This window comes from Symsagittifera roscoffensis, chromosome 7, assembly GCF_963678635.1.
Source record: "Symsagittifera roscoffensis chromosome 7, txSymRosc1.1, whole genome shotgun sequence".
Classification (NCBI taxonomy): domain Eukaryota; kingdom Metazoa; phylum Xenacoelomorpha; order Acoela; family Convolutidae; genus Symsagittifera; species Symsagittifera roscoffensis.
Window position 1 is genome coordinate 40,743,241 of NC_087068.1, and position 13,103 is coordinate 40,756,343.

Consider the following 13,103-nt stretch of genomic DNA (forward strand, 5'->3'; position numbering starts at 1 on the left):
TCCTTGTCCATGAATGAGAAGCCATCTTTGATTTCAGGTCTGTCTGCTTCTCTTTGCTCTTGTCTCTCATAGAACTCCGTCTTCTTACTCAAGTTGTCGGCATTCTGATGTTTATCTCGCGTTCTATGCTCAATTATCATGTTGTATCCATCCAGGCGAACTATCCACCTCCCAATGTAACTTTGGTCCATTGAGTACGTTTTCAGCCAGCTCAGTGCTCGATTGTCGACTCGCAACTTGAATGGCTCACTGCCCAGGTATGCCCTGTATTTTTCGACAAAGGTAACCACCGCAAACATCTCTGCTTTTGGTGCTCCGTACTTCATTTCCGTGTCACTCAGGACTTTGCTCCCGTACGCTGTTGGTCTCAAGACTGTCTTCCCATTCCATTCTTGTTCTTGGTGGAGAATCCCAGAAATCGCGACTACCGACGCATCCGTGTCCAGCACGTACATCCCTTTCTCAGTCGGCATACCCAGTACTGGTGCCTCACATAGTTCTTTCTTTATTCTCTGGAATGACTCTTCTGCTGCGTTGTTCCACGTGAACTTCTTGCCCTTGTGTCTCATTAATTGTTGCATCGGGTATACCTTGTCTGCATAGCCATTGATGAACTCTCTATAATAGTTAGCGAAACCCAGGAAGCTCATCAACTGGTGCTCTGTCTGCGGTGATTTCCAGGTCAGGACTGCTTCCACGGCGTCCGTATCAGGTCTGATGCCGTGCTTGTCTACCATCCTGCCCAAGTATTTTATTGAGTCCTTGAGTATCTCGCACTTTGATGGTTTACACTTTAGCCCCGACCTCTTCATGCATGCAAACACTTCGTCAAGTCTCTCAATGTGGTCTTCCAGTGTTGGCGTCGCTATTACCACGTCATCCACGTAGCACATTACCAGGTTGCCATACTTCTTCGTTACGCCTATCAGCGCGTGTGCCATCAATCGCTGAAACGTGGCTGTGGCATTGCAAAGTCCAAACGGCATCCGTTTCCATTGAAACAGACCCAACTCGCAGGCAAACCCTGTCTTGTCCCTGTCCTGCTTCCTTAGTGGTACTTGCCAAAAGGCCGAGCCTAAATCAAGAGTCGTAAAAAATTTTGCATCACCTAACTTCGAGAGGCTCTCATCAATCCTAGGTATGGGATAGGCATCCTTCACCGTGACGGAGTTCAGGTATCGAAAATCACAACAAAACCTCAACTGGTCGCCTTTCTTTTTGGCCATCACTACTCCACACGCCCACGGTGACTTGGATGGTTCTATCATGTCATACTCTAGTAACGTCTCGATTTCTTTTCTACACGCGTCCGATTTGTGTGGGGTCATGCGCCTCGCCCCCTCCCTGTGTGGTACCGCGTTTTCCTCAAGTTCTATTTCATGCTCAACGAAATTACAACACCCGATATCCGCCTTATGCCTCGAAAAAACTTCCTCGTTCCGCTCTAGTACGTCCTTGATGGCTTCGAGCTGTTCATCTTTCAGTTTGCCCCTCAAATGTTCAATCTCCGGCAGAACCAGTTTTTCATTTTATATTTCATCTAGTGTGGGTCGCTCTGGAAAGTTCGAACAGCTCGACAGCCCATCATCCGTTTCTGACTTAAGTGATTTAATAAGACCTGAAGAATCTTTTATTTTCTGCAATCGTCTCAAGATACAAATTTTGTCCCTATGATTGGGACAATCAACAACTTCATTTTGTTTTGAGTTCTCGATCGTTTCATATCGAGTTTTAACCGGTAAAGCATATCCCAGTTTCCTCCCTCTCTGTATCGTGATCGGTATATCAAGGGTATTCAACAAGACACTGACGCAGAGGCCGCTCTTCGTTATCGAGAAGGATCTTCCTAAAACAGCAGCACTTTGACTATTAGGGTTCGGAACTACACACACTTGCTTGTTGTCACTTAGTTCATTGTAATTTTTCATCCTCAAGCCTACGATTGCCGCTTCATTCGCTTTTAGCCTCACCCTCCTACTCAAGAAAACCGGTGCTTTGTTTTCATTTGCCATTATTAAATTTACCGGTTTGATTGCGTACCTCCTATCCGGGTTCCGTATCCTGAACATTGCGTTATTTAGATCAATCGTTACGTCGAAATTCCTGATGAAATCTCTGCCCAAAATGAATTGGTCAGATTCATCTAGGTTTTCTACCACGATAAAGCTCATCCACAGGTTACGTTCCCCCAAGTTGAGGGCTATTATCGGCGTCCTGCCCAGCACCCGAAGGGCCCCTTTGTTTGCTGCTGACAGCCGTATTCTCGAGTCTATCAAATCACCTTTGTCAAAGCCCATCCGCTCCCAAGTTTTGATTGGTATGACGCTCAAGACTGCTCCCGTATCAAGTAGCCCACGTAGTTGAGTCTTTTTGCTACTTATGTCTAGCACGTGCCCTGTCACATCTGCCTCTGTCCCGATGTGCATCGCATCTTCTTCAAGCATAGCGCAGTGTCCAATCGATCTCACTTTCAACTCTTCTTTCCCTACGTAGATTTGCCCAATTAGGTCTTCGTCACATGTTATCATTGTCTTGGTATAGATGTTTATTCCATCTATATTTAACATCACCTCGTGTGGACCATAAGCTTCAGTATACCTGTTGTCAACACGGACTGACTTGCTGCCCCCTCTCATGAGTAGTGCTCTCAGCGCTCTTGAAGTCGTTTGTGGGCTTATACCACTCAAGTAATCTGCGTACACGTCAATGTGCATTATTGTCTGGTCGCTCGGTTCGCTCAAGTTTCTGGTTACCTCGTGGCCGCCCACTGTCATTATCGACATTATTCTCGCCCCAATTTTCGATATGCCGAATGACTTTCCCGTCACCATTTTTACAGTGTTACAATTCCCGGTTTTTGTTGAGCCCGGTACAGCCTCTGGTGTCGGGTTCGTTCCGGTTAATGCTTCGTTAAAATTCTGTCTTTCGATCTCCAGCTTTAATCGTTGCTCTATTTCTTTCGCAGCCAGATCCTGTTTCATTTTGGCAATTGCCTCCGTCGCGGCTTTCTCATAATTTATCTCTAGAGAATTCCCGGCCGCGGATTCTATCGCGCCATTAACATGTGTTACAGCTTTCACTGTCTTCGTTGGCAATTCCGTGCTTGGTGCTCCTAAGTTCCTCGATTCAAACTCGTTTTGCCTGTTCCGCTGATTCTGCACCGCCGCTAATGCCAACTTATGTTTGGGGTGACTCTGGTCCTTGACCGCTTCCCAGAACAAGGGACAATCCATTCTGAAGTGCCCCTGCTGGTTACAGAAGAAGCATCTAGCGCCTATCTTGATGATTAAGCCATTATAGTACTCGTGTTCCTCCATCTGGCTCATGTCCTCCTCATCTGGTGCGTATCCTAGGCTCTTCATGCCTTGTTTGTATGTTGTGCAGTCAGCCACGTGGTGGTCCGCTGACCCGCAGTTCGCGCATGATCTGCGCTTGTCCATATCATCTCTAGGTTTGTACCATGATGACCTCTGGGGTTGGCCTCCCACCTGTGTGTTCCTGTTTTCTGAATATGAGTATTTCTTGGGCTTCATCAGCATGTATTCCCTTGATTTCTGTCTCATTTCTTCTGGGGTTGGTGCGCTGTCTTTCGACAATGTGTAGTATGTTGCTAACATTGTCCTTAAGTCGTCACTTTTTACCCCATCAATGAACTTCGAGGCAATGCTAAAGTTTCTTCTGTTTGTCGACTCCCCTGGGTCAGTCCTTCTTCTCAAGCTCTCGAGATCATCTAGGAACCGATCTATTGACTCGTCGTCCCTCTGCCTTCTCTTTTCAAATCGCATCATCGCTTGGTGACCCTTCATGCCTGACCCGAATCGATTCAGCAATATCTCGAAGATCTTGTCCGCGGTGTCGCGTTCTTCTTCTTTCTTTGCGACCACGCATTTTAATGCCTTGCCTTCTAAGTTGCTGAGTATGGCTGTGCATGCTTGTCTTTCATCATTTAAGTTATCTTGCTCTAGGTGTAATCTCATCACTTCCACCCAAGTGTCGATGCATCCATCGGAGTCGTCTTTGAATTCCTTTGGCTTCTTGAAAGTTTTTCTTGATTTTCCGTCCCTCCTATCGCTCGAGTCAGTGTTACTCGTGGCGAAGGCCTCTAGAGTCCTGTTCATCATCTCCCAAGTGCTTGCCCATGTCATAGCATCCGGACCTGCGTTGCTGTTAGCTGTTGAGTCCCCCGGGCAAGTCGTTGTACTTGACGTTCCATTCTTCATGATTGTTTTAGCAGCTGTTGGGGCTATGCTCACCGTATCCCGGGTTAAGGGCAACGGTGTCGATTGCCGTTTGCCCATTTGTGGTTCCACAAAGTCAACTCTGGTGCCTTGCGTGCGATCCGCTGCCGGTCTTTCTTGTGAGGTAGAATTTCTCAAGATTGCATCCAGTTTCGTCTGTATTGCACATGAACTTTCGGCCTGATTCTTGCTCATTGTGTCCATTCTCTTTTCCAGGCTACCTAATTGGCTGTTGACATCATCATATCGGTTTTTCAACTGTTGCATATCTTTTTTGATGTTCTTATCTCGTTCTTCATTGGTAGTTTCTACCTTATCTGACATCTCCTTGAGTCTCTCATCTGTTGCCTTAGCCAGGTTAAAATAACTATCCAGATACTCGTGTTTGTTGTATCTTAATTCTTTTCTTATCACTTCTCTGTCCTCTTCGCTGTGCTTTAGTTTTTTGTCGATCTGATTCAGTTTCGCCATCAAGTCACCTAGCTCAATAGTAGCCTCTTCATGGTCAGCCGTCGGTCTGTCTTCGGCCGTAGCTTCTGCTTTATTTTGTTCCTCTTTTGGATTGGCTTCTGTCGTCTTCGTGCTCACTGTCCCAAATGTTCGTGCTCTTTCAGCTTTTGGTTCTTCAGTCATGTTTTCTTTCGTTTTTATTCCGACCATCATCGCCAACCTTTCTGTAAAAGATGTCTTTTTTACTTGAGAGTCTTCTTTCACCGTTTCTTCGGTGTTGCCTATTGCATCTTCCACATTGTCTATTGGTGAGAACTCTAAGGGTTTCGGGTTTGGTTCTTCTGCATTGGGCATTGGAGTTGACTCCGTCGTCTTTTCTCCAGTTCATCTACGCTCTGGTCTGGTGTCTCTAGGTCGATTTCGATTGTAGGCTCCACCTGTTTTTCCCTCGCATCTTCTCGCGTCTTGCTCTCGGTGCCACTCCTCGTGCTGACCATGCTAACTGAAAAGTTATTTTTTGTTTTGCTTGGGCCCCTTGATGTCGTTCCACGCAGCGACGAGTTATATTTCGTGTTTGATCCACTTGACCTTTTTTCAAGCACCGGTACCCTACTCCGTCTCATTATTTCTATTTACAATTGCTCTTATTTACAATATTATTATATACACAATTTTATTCTAAGAATAAAAAAAATTTTGTGGAAACAAATTCTTAAAAGAAAATATACAACGTGATAAAAACCTTGTTCCAGTTCTCTAAAATCTTCGAGTAACTTTCTTTATTTGTGGTCCCAACCGTACCGGGCTCCAATTAGTCTTGTTCTGTCTTAATTCTGACTTAAAACAACTTGTTGTAATTTTACTTCAATTTTTATACTGTCCTAAGACTTCCAGTTACCGTCCCTACTCTTCTTTGTACCGTCCCAGGCTTCTTTCTACTGTCCCAAGACTGTTCGGTATTGTCCCAGTACTTCGTTAGTGTCCCAAGACCCTTGTCCTGAGAGTACTATCCCAAGGCTACTGTCCCAAGGCTAGTGTCCCGAGACCAGTGTCCCAAGACTGCTGTCCCAAGGCTAGTGTCCCAAGACCAATGTCCCAAGACTACTGTCCCAAGGCTAGTGTCCCAAGGCTAGTGTACCAAGGCTAGTGTCCCAAGGCTAGTGTCCCAAGACTACTGTCCCAAGGCTAGTGTCCCAAGACTACTGTCCCAAGGCTAGTGTCCCAAGGCTAGTGTCCCAAGACTACTGTCCCAAGGCTAGTGTCCCAAGACTACTGTCCCAAGGCTAGTGTCCCAAGGCTAGTGTCCCAAGACTACTGTCCCAAGGCTAGTGTCCCAAGACCCTTGTCCCAAGACCCTGTCCCAAGACCCTTGTCCCAAGACCACTGTCCCAAGACCACTTTCCCAAGACCCTTGTCCCAAGACCCTGTCCCAAGACCCTTGTCCCAAGACCACTGTCCCAAGACCACTGTCCCAAGACCACTGTCCCAAGACCCTGTCCCAAGACCCTTGTCCCAAGACCACTGTCCCAAGACCACTGTCCCAAGACCACTGTCCCAAGACCACTGTCCCAAGACCACTGTCCCAAGACCACTGTCCCAAGACTGTATCAAGACTGTTCTGGTCCAACACTGTCCCAGGACTTCTTTGGCACTATTCCAAGACTGTTGACAAGTGTCTGAGCGGTGGGACCTCTTTCTTCTTCGTTATGGGGACTTCTTGATTCACTGTACCTCGTACCACCACTCAAGCTCTAGTAAAATTTTCCCAAAAACCCTCTCTTAAACGCCAAATGCTGACCCCCCTTTTTCTTATTTCTTTTTAATTACCTCTTTTTCAATGTTCCAAGCAACTTGAGACCAAAACCTGTCCGCAGGTATCTTGTGATCCCCTGTTCGTATGAAAACTAAACCCAAATCCTCACCAAAATGCAACAAAAATCCAAGCTAGAAAAAGTAATAAAAACGGAAAGATGAGCCCACCTAAATTTCAAAGGTGACAAATGTCTACCTTCTACGAAAAAATGTCTGGTACCTAATTGCCACGCGTTTCCTTCCCACCTGCTAGCGATCTTATGGGGTATCACAAAAACTGTCTATGTCCGTTCCCCCTACCGATCCGACCAGGGTACCTACCTTAACCTAATTCCAATTTTGGATATCCGCTTCCTATGACCAACGCGTGTAAATGACTAATGTAACTAAATCAACGATGTCGACTAATTAGTTACTCTAATTTCCCCCCTTTTTACAATTTACAACCGCCAACCTCTAACTTAACCAGCCCCCCTTCTAACCTCCCCCCTTTTTAGCCCCCCTTCTTAAGCCTAAAATTACCTTAAGCGCCGGGTGCTAAACCTCTCAAGAGAAAACCGTAGACCTGTCTCCAGGCCTGCTCAAGTAAAAACGTTTCTCAAAACCGGGGGATATCGCTTGTCCAATTTTACACTTATTTCCTATAATGTAATGTGAATTTTTACGATACCCGTTCTGCCCAACTTGAGAACTCGAGAACTGCCAAATCCTTCTTGGCTACTTTCCCACTCGACTGGTCACCTCTTCCAGTCCAGTCTCCTATTGGTTCAGCTCAAGTGCTCCTGAACCACCACTCGGCTGGTCACCTCTTCCAGTCAAGTCTCCTATTGTTTCAGATAAGTTCCAAGCTATCTGAAAACCCTTGACAACGCCCCACACTCGGGCTCTTTATTAAGGTTACTGGATTAAATTACTAGGTTGATCGAAACGATCGAACTTGTAAAACAGTATGGGTATACTATTTAATTAATATAAAGGTTTGATCCAACTAATCTGCTGTCAAAGTCACTGTCTTTTTTCGTTTTATGGTTTTTGTTCCTTTTTCTATTCTTTTTTGGTTTTTGTTTTGCTTTTTGTCTTTTTGCTCGTGTTTTTATCCCCCTAGTTGCCCCCCTTTACTCGGTTAGCTAAGCCTCGTTCGGAGAGCGTACCAGGAAGTTTTCTCGAGTTTTCTTAAAAAGCTATCACGGTACAACCGGAAGGTTTGCACGTTCCTATCGAACCGCACCGCCGGTACTCTAGAATGGGCATTTAGCCCGAAGCTGTCTCAAGTGGGTTCGACTCCGTAGTCTTGATGTCGTAAACACCCAGGAGCGCCATAAAAACACTATGTAACATTCGTCTACTGCAGTCACACATGAAGCTTAAGAAAAATAGGCCCTATAACTATTGGCTCAAGAGTCAGGGACAATATCTCTTGTGTTTTTCTACCTCAAATCAGTCGGAGCCAATTCGGTTCGTTTGTGACATGAGACTACGACCCGTTACAGCTTAAAGGCTACTATTAAAATATCCCCCCACTCTAGAATTAAGAACGTCCTCATACTTAGGTCTCTAGATACCCAAAATACATGAACGCCGTTAAAAACCGGGTTGGAACAATCCGTTAAGTTATTTTTTATTAGACAGTGGAACTTTGATCCATTTCAGATGGATCAACCTAAAACTCGCCTTACCTCAACATAACAATTATAAAACACACTCTAGAAATTTAAATTAGTACTCACATTGTAGCACGCTCAAGAATCGGGAGTAATCAAGTCGGTAATCAACTCGAGAATTAAATAATGTAACTAAAATGAGTTTAATGTTTGTCAGTTTTAACAACAAGAACAAGTTTGTACTCTAGACTAAAGTTTCTCGTGAACCATTGGGACACTCAAGCTGTCCACTTTTCCACCGAAGGTTCACTCTAGTCCAGTTTAGAATAATACTCCAGTCAAGTCACAATAATCCAGTTCGTGGGAATACGCTTCTTTCTGTTTCGAATGGGATAGCTCTACTCTAGATTATTACCGTGACGGAAATTGCGAATAGCAATTTCCTACTGATTTATCTTGCAACTTTCCCGCGATTGTCACTCGATTGTTCTGACTTCTCTTTTTTGACTTTCAGTTATCGCGAGAAAATCGTCCATGACAGGCTCCATTCGAATTTTTGAAAAATTAAATTTCACCCCAAAATTAAGTGTTTTTTGCTTCTCTCAAGGTCAAACTTCCAAATATGACCGACTGGCACATAGGTTTGCCATGATGTCGAGATTGAGCCGAAATTTCAGACTTTGAAAGGCAAAAGCTTTGTCAACAATTCAACTACAACTGAAGATGAGGCACAACTTGACATTAGAGCAAACTGACTCTGTGTTTCACGAACTAGCCGCGCTTTCTTTGTTGTGAAAATTTTCAACCTGATAAGAAACTGACAAATACAAAATCGACCTGGCCTCTGTAAAGGGAGCCACTAAATGGCTCAATGCCTTACCACTAAGCAGATACAAGTTCAATCTGATCAAATTAGAATTCATAGATGGCATTTACTTAGGATACGGATGGGAACCAACCAAAACACCTCTGACGTGTGCATGTGGTGCAAGTTTTAAATTCACATATGCCCTACACTGTGCAAAGGGTGGTTACACACCCATAAGACAAATGAAATTAGGGACACATTCACCAAACTTATGAATGAGGTGCGCCGTGACGTCAAGATTGAGCCAAAATTTCAGGCATTGAAAGCCGAAAGCTTTGTCAAAAACTCAACTACGACTGAAGATGAGGCACAACTTGACATTAAAGCAAACGGACCTGTGGTTCACGATTCAGTCGCGTTTTGTTTCTGTGAAAATTTTCAACCCCCATGCAAAAACTGCACAAAGACGCATACAAGTATCACGAAACGCTGAAGAACTCCACATTTCAGCAAAAGAATTTTAAATCTAAAGCAGAGTAGCTTCTGCCCGCTAATTTCCGGATGCACCGGTGGCGCTGCTCCAACGGCCACGCGGACGATGCAGCGATTAGCCGAAAAACTAAGTGAATAAAGACAAGAAAGCTATCCAGAATTGATAAACTACATGATAAAATAAGCTTCGCGCCCCTGAGGAGCTCTATACTTAGTAAAAGGGGTGTAGATCGCTGGGCAAAGTTCAATTTATTGACAACTCCTTTAGCGCTTTTGTAGAGGAAGGACCGCTAAGATAAATTAACGTTACGACGGTGCATTTAATGCTGATAAATGACTACAATGATAAAAAGATTGTTTGCTGATATATATGCATTTTTTAACTCTGGTATGGCCCTATCCAGCTTGTGCACTTACCGTAACTAAATGGAAGGGCACCTTTTGTAATTAAATCTTTTGTGTTAACTATAGGTAAAAAGCTTGAAAAATGTAGTAGAATTAAACTTATGAGGAGGACAGCGTGTCAACAATTTTCATCTTATTTAGGCTGAAAAACGCCTAAAAATCAGGCAGTTTTTTTGACACTTCGGTAACTTTTTACGGAATCATATTTAATGAGATCTTTCGTATGATGCGACACATGACTCCCTTCGAGATTTGTGTTCAAAAAAAGGACCTCACGCCATAGTTCCTTCTCATTCCCACCCTTCTAGAATCTTCGAAATAAAATCTTCACTAATGAGAGCAAAATTGAATCATTGTTTAACTATCGATTACTAAACGAATGGTCGGAACTTTCTATGCTTCTTGCACAGAAATCTTTCTTTTTTATGTTTGCTTCGTCGTGAAGTTGAAAAGACTTTTGAAGAAGATTTTTATGTAGTTCAAAAATGATAGTATAAACAGAATGAGTATTAAGTTTGGCAACTCAATGAAAAATCAATTAATATGAGAGTGTTAATCATCAGTAGATAGAGAAGTGGAGGTATTTCATTTTTTCTTCTGGAGCATGTTATCCGCAACAAATGTTTTCACTTCGGTAAAGTAGCGATCGCCGGTTGGGAGAAATTGTACTGCTGAAGCTGCGGTGGCTTGCATTGTACCCGTTCTCTTCATTTTGGGTTTTGCCTTAGTCTTACCTCGCGTGCTATCTAACTTCTTCTTGCCTAGCAATCTTTCACCTTCAGCTTTGGTTGCTTTCATCGTTGTATGCTTTGCAAGCTAAAAGCAGATTTATTGTTAGTTTTATACCCTTCAAGATCATCGAGTATCTGGTTTGGCTGCTTATTGTTGTTATGGTCGAAATGAAAAATATGCCTTATCTAAAAATAATTAGCTGGGCATTTTTTTAAGTCATCGCGCCTATTCAAAAATCAAGCGATCAAACCTTGGGCTTCTTTGCAGCTGTTTTGCCTCTAGTTTTTCCTCTCGCCTTGCCTTTCGTTATTGTTTTGCCCTCTTTTGCCGTGACTTTCATTGTCTGCTGCTTTACTAGTTTCACTTTCTTCTTGGGAGCATCAATTTCTACTGTCACCGGCGCTTTTCGCTTTCTAGTGGTTCCAATGGAGCCAACAAATGATTGCGATGCTTCCACAGTTTGCTGGATGGTCGTGGATCTCTTCAGCCTAGCTTTAGGGGGCATATTTTGTCTGTAGATTTGCACAAATTAAATTATACGCAAAGCTGCAGAAAATGTTTAGAGTGAAAGTAGAATCAGTATTGAGCTCGCAAGACAAAACAACGTAATCGAAGAGCGTAGAAATTGATTTTATGTGGTAGAAACTGCGTATTTCCAACTGACTGTTAACTCAATACTACGCTACTACGAGCAAGAACGGAGGTTGAACGTGCCATGCTTTGTAATAAATATATAAGAACAGCAGCATAGAGTAAGTAGATGTAATAATCTAAAGAACTGCACCAGTACGACTATCGCAAGTAGCACACGACAATGAATACGTCAAAGCGTTTAAAAGTAAATTGAATAAAAGTGCTTTAGTATTCAAAGTAACGCTTTTTTGTTTGTGAGAAACATATGATGACAGGTTTATTGCATTGCTGACATTGAAAAACATTGATGAAACTTGTTTTAATGAGGGGAATTGTTTTCTCTATGTAGCCTAAATAGAATTTCTACTTTCAAGACTCCTCATTTGGTTGTGTTTTTCAGCTCACTGGAAATTCTCTAAGCTTTAAAATCACATACATACATGATCTCTTACAAATCACGATTTAGTAAGTTTGTGCTTTGAATCATTTTGGTGCACATTTGTCACTAATCTTAAGAACCAGATGCTTTTAAATAAGACAAGTAGTTTTTCTCGATACTCGTGAAGTTTTATATACCTTACTGAAGCCTAATCGCCTTTATAGAGGACAAAACTATTTAAATAAATTTATCGATTCAAAGTATGTGTTAATCTTTTAACGTTTAGTAGTGTATCTGTTGCTGGGAGACTTTTAAATTCAACTGAAGGCTGCGAACATTTATTTTTCCCCTTCTGATTAGCACGGGTATTGCAATTTTACTCGAGCCTGTACTCTTTTTGGCAATACCTAGAAAGAGCGCTTTTTTCAAACAAATTGAAAATGGACGCAAACAACTAATTGGAATTTAATTGCCCAAAAAAGCAGAGTTGTGGTGGTCGTATAAGTTAGTTGTTGCTGTTGTTGTTGCCTCGTCTCCTTCATAGGCAGCGGGTTTCGTTTCGTTTTTGTTTCTCCTTTATCTCGGTAGGAGATGAAAGTTAGTTTGAGTTGCTTTGTCTCGTCCACAGTCCAGTGTCGCTGGCCCGCGTCGGGATATATAAGGCATATCTAATTTGTGGGTTAGTTGAACGTCGGTTTGAGACTGGACTTCGTCTAAGTGGGCCTCTCGTCTTGTTATGTTGTTGTGAGGCCAGCATCCTCCGGCATGCTTATTATTTCTTGAAGGAAGTATAGCTACCCGGAGGAGGTCAGTCCAGAGACTGAGGACATGTGGATCTGTCGGTCTTCCTCGACAGTGAAATATGTGATTAACATCATGAGGGCCTTGACTTTAATGAGGCCTATTAACACAGATTCCACAGACGTTTGTAGGTTTTAACCTACTCCGATAATTATTCACCAAGGGAGAGTATCCTAGTCGGAGCTGAGCAAGTTTTTACCTGGCATCACGATCGAGCCTATTCATCTACACTATCGTTTTTTTCTGGTGGAATTGAGTAAAGCAATTTGTTTAGGTGGTTCTTGGTGTAGACTTTAACCGTTCTAGTACTACTACTACTTACTGTTGTTTCATGATCCGCTCAACGGGGAGGGCGACTGCCAAGTAACAATTGTATTGAGCATTTCGTTGTGCAGTCGGCCAATATGTGTCATTCTTACACAGACGGTGACAGTTCTCAACGCGTCATTTTGTTTAACTTGTAGCTTATTCCAGTCAGTAGCACAGAGAAGTTAGTCAAAAGTTATATCGCATTAACCCTCTTTCGATTCCTTAAAAGCAATTATGTTGCCATCGAAAACAGAGACAGTCATCGGAAATAAATCTCAGTTGTGGTGATTGGGTTATATGAAAGTGATTTGTTGTTGGTCGAGCTGTTTCAAATAACACAAAAACTGACGGGGAAAACGAGGTACATTTTTTTTTACTTTTTTACCCTTGCAATAAGCAAGTTTGTTGCAAACGGACATTTTTTCCCGTAAACAACTTTATTC

At 43.0% G+C, this 13,103-nt stretch overlaps 1 long non-coding RNA gene across 1 annotated transcript; it reads right to left on the reverse strand.

The window, feature by feature from the left end:
* Positions 1-10,261: 10,261 nt before the first annotated feature.
* Positions 10,262-11,376, reverse strand: LOC134851554 (uncharacterized). Its single transcript, XR_010164238.1, has 2 exons — positions 10,789-11,376; positions 10,262-10,622 (listed from the first exon to the last, which is right to left on the reverse strand). It is a non-coding gene; the product is annotated as an uncharacterized LOC134851554 (long non-coding RNA).
* Between the last annotated feature and the right edge of the window lie 1,727 nt (positions 11,377-13,103).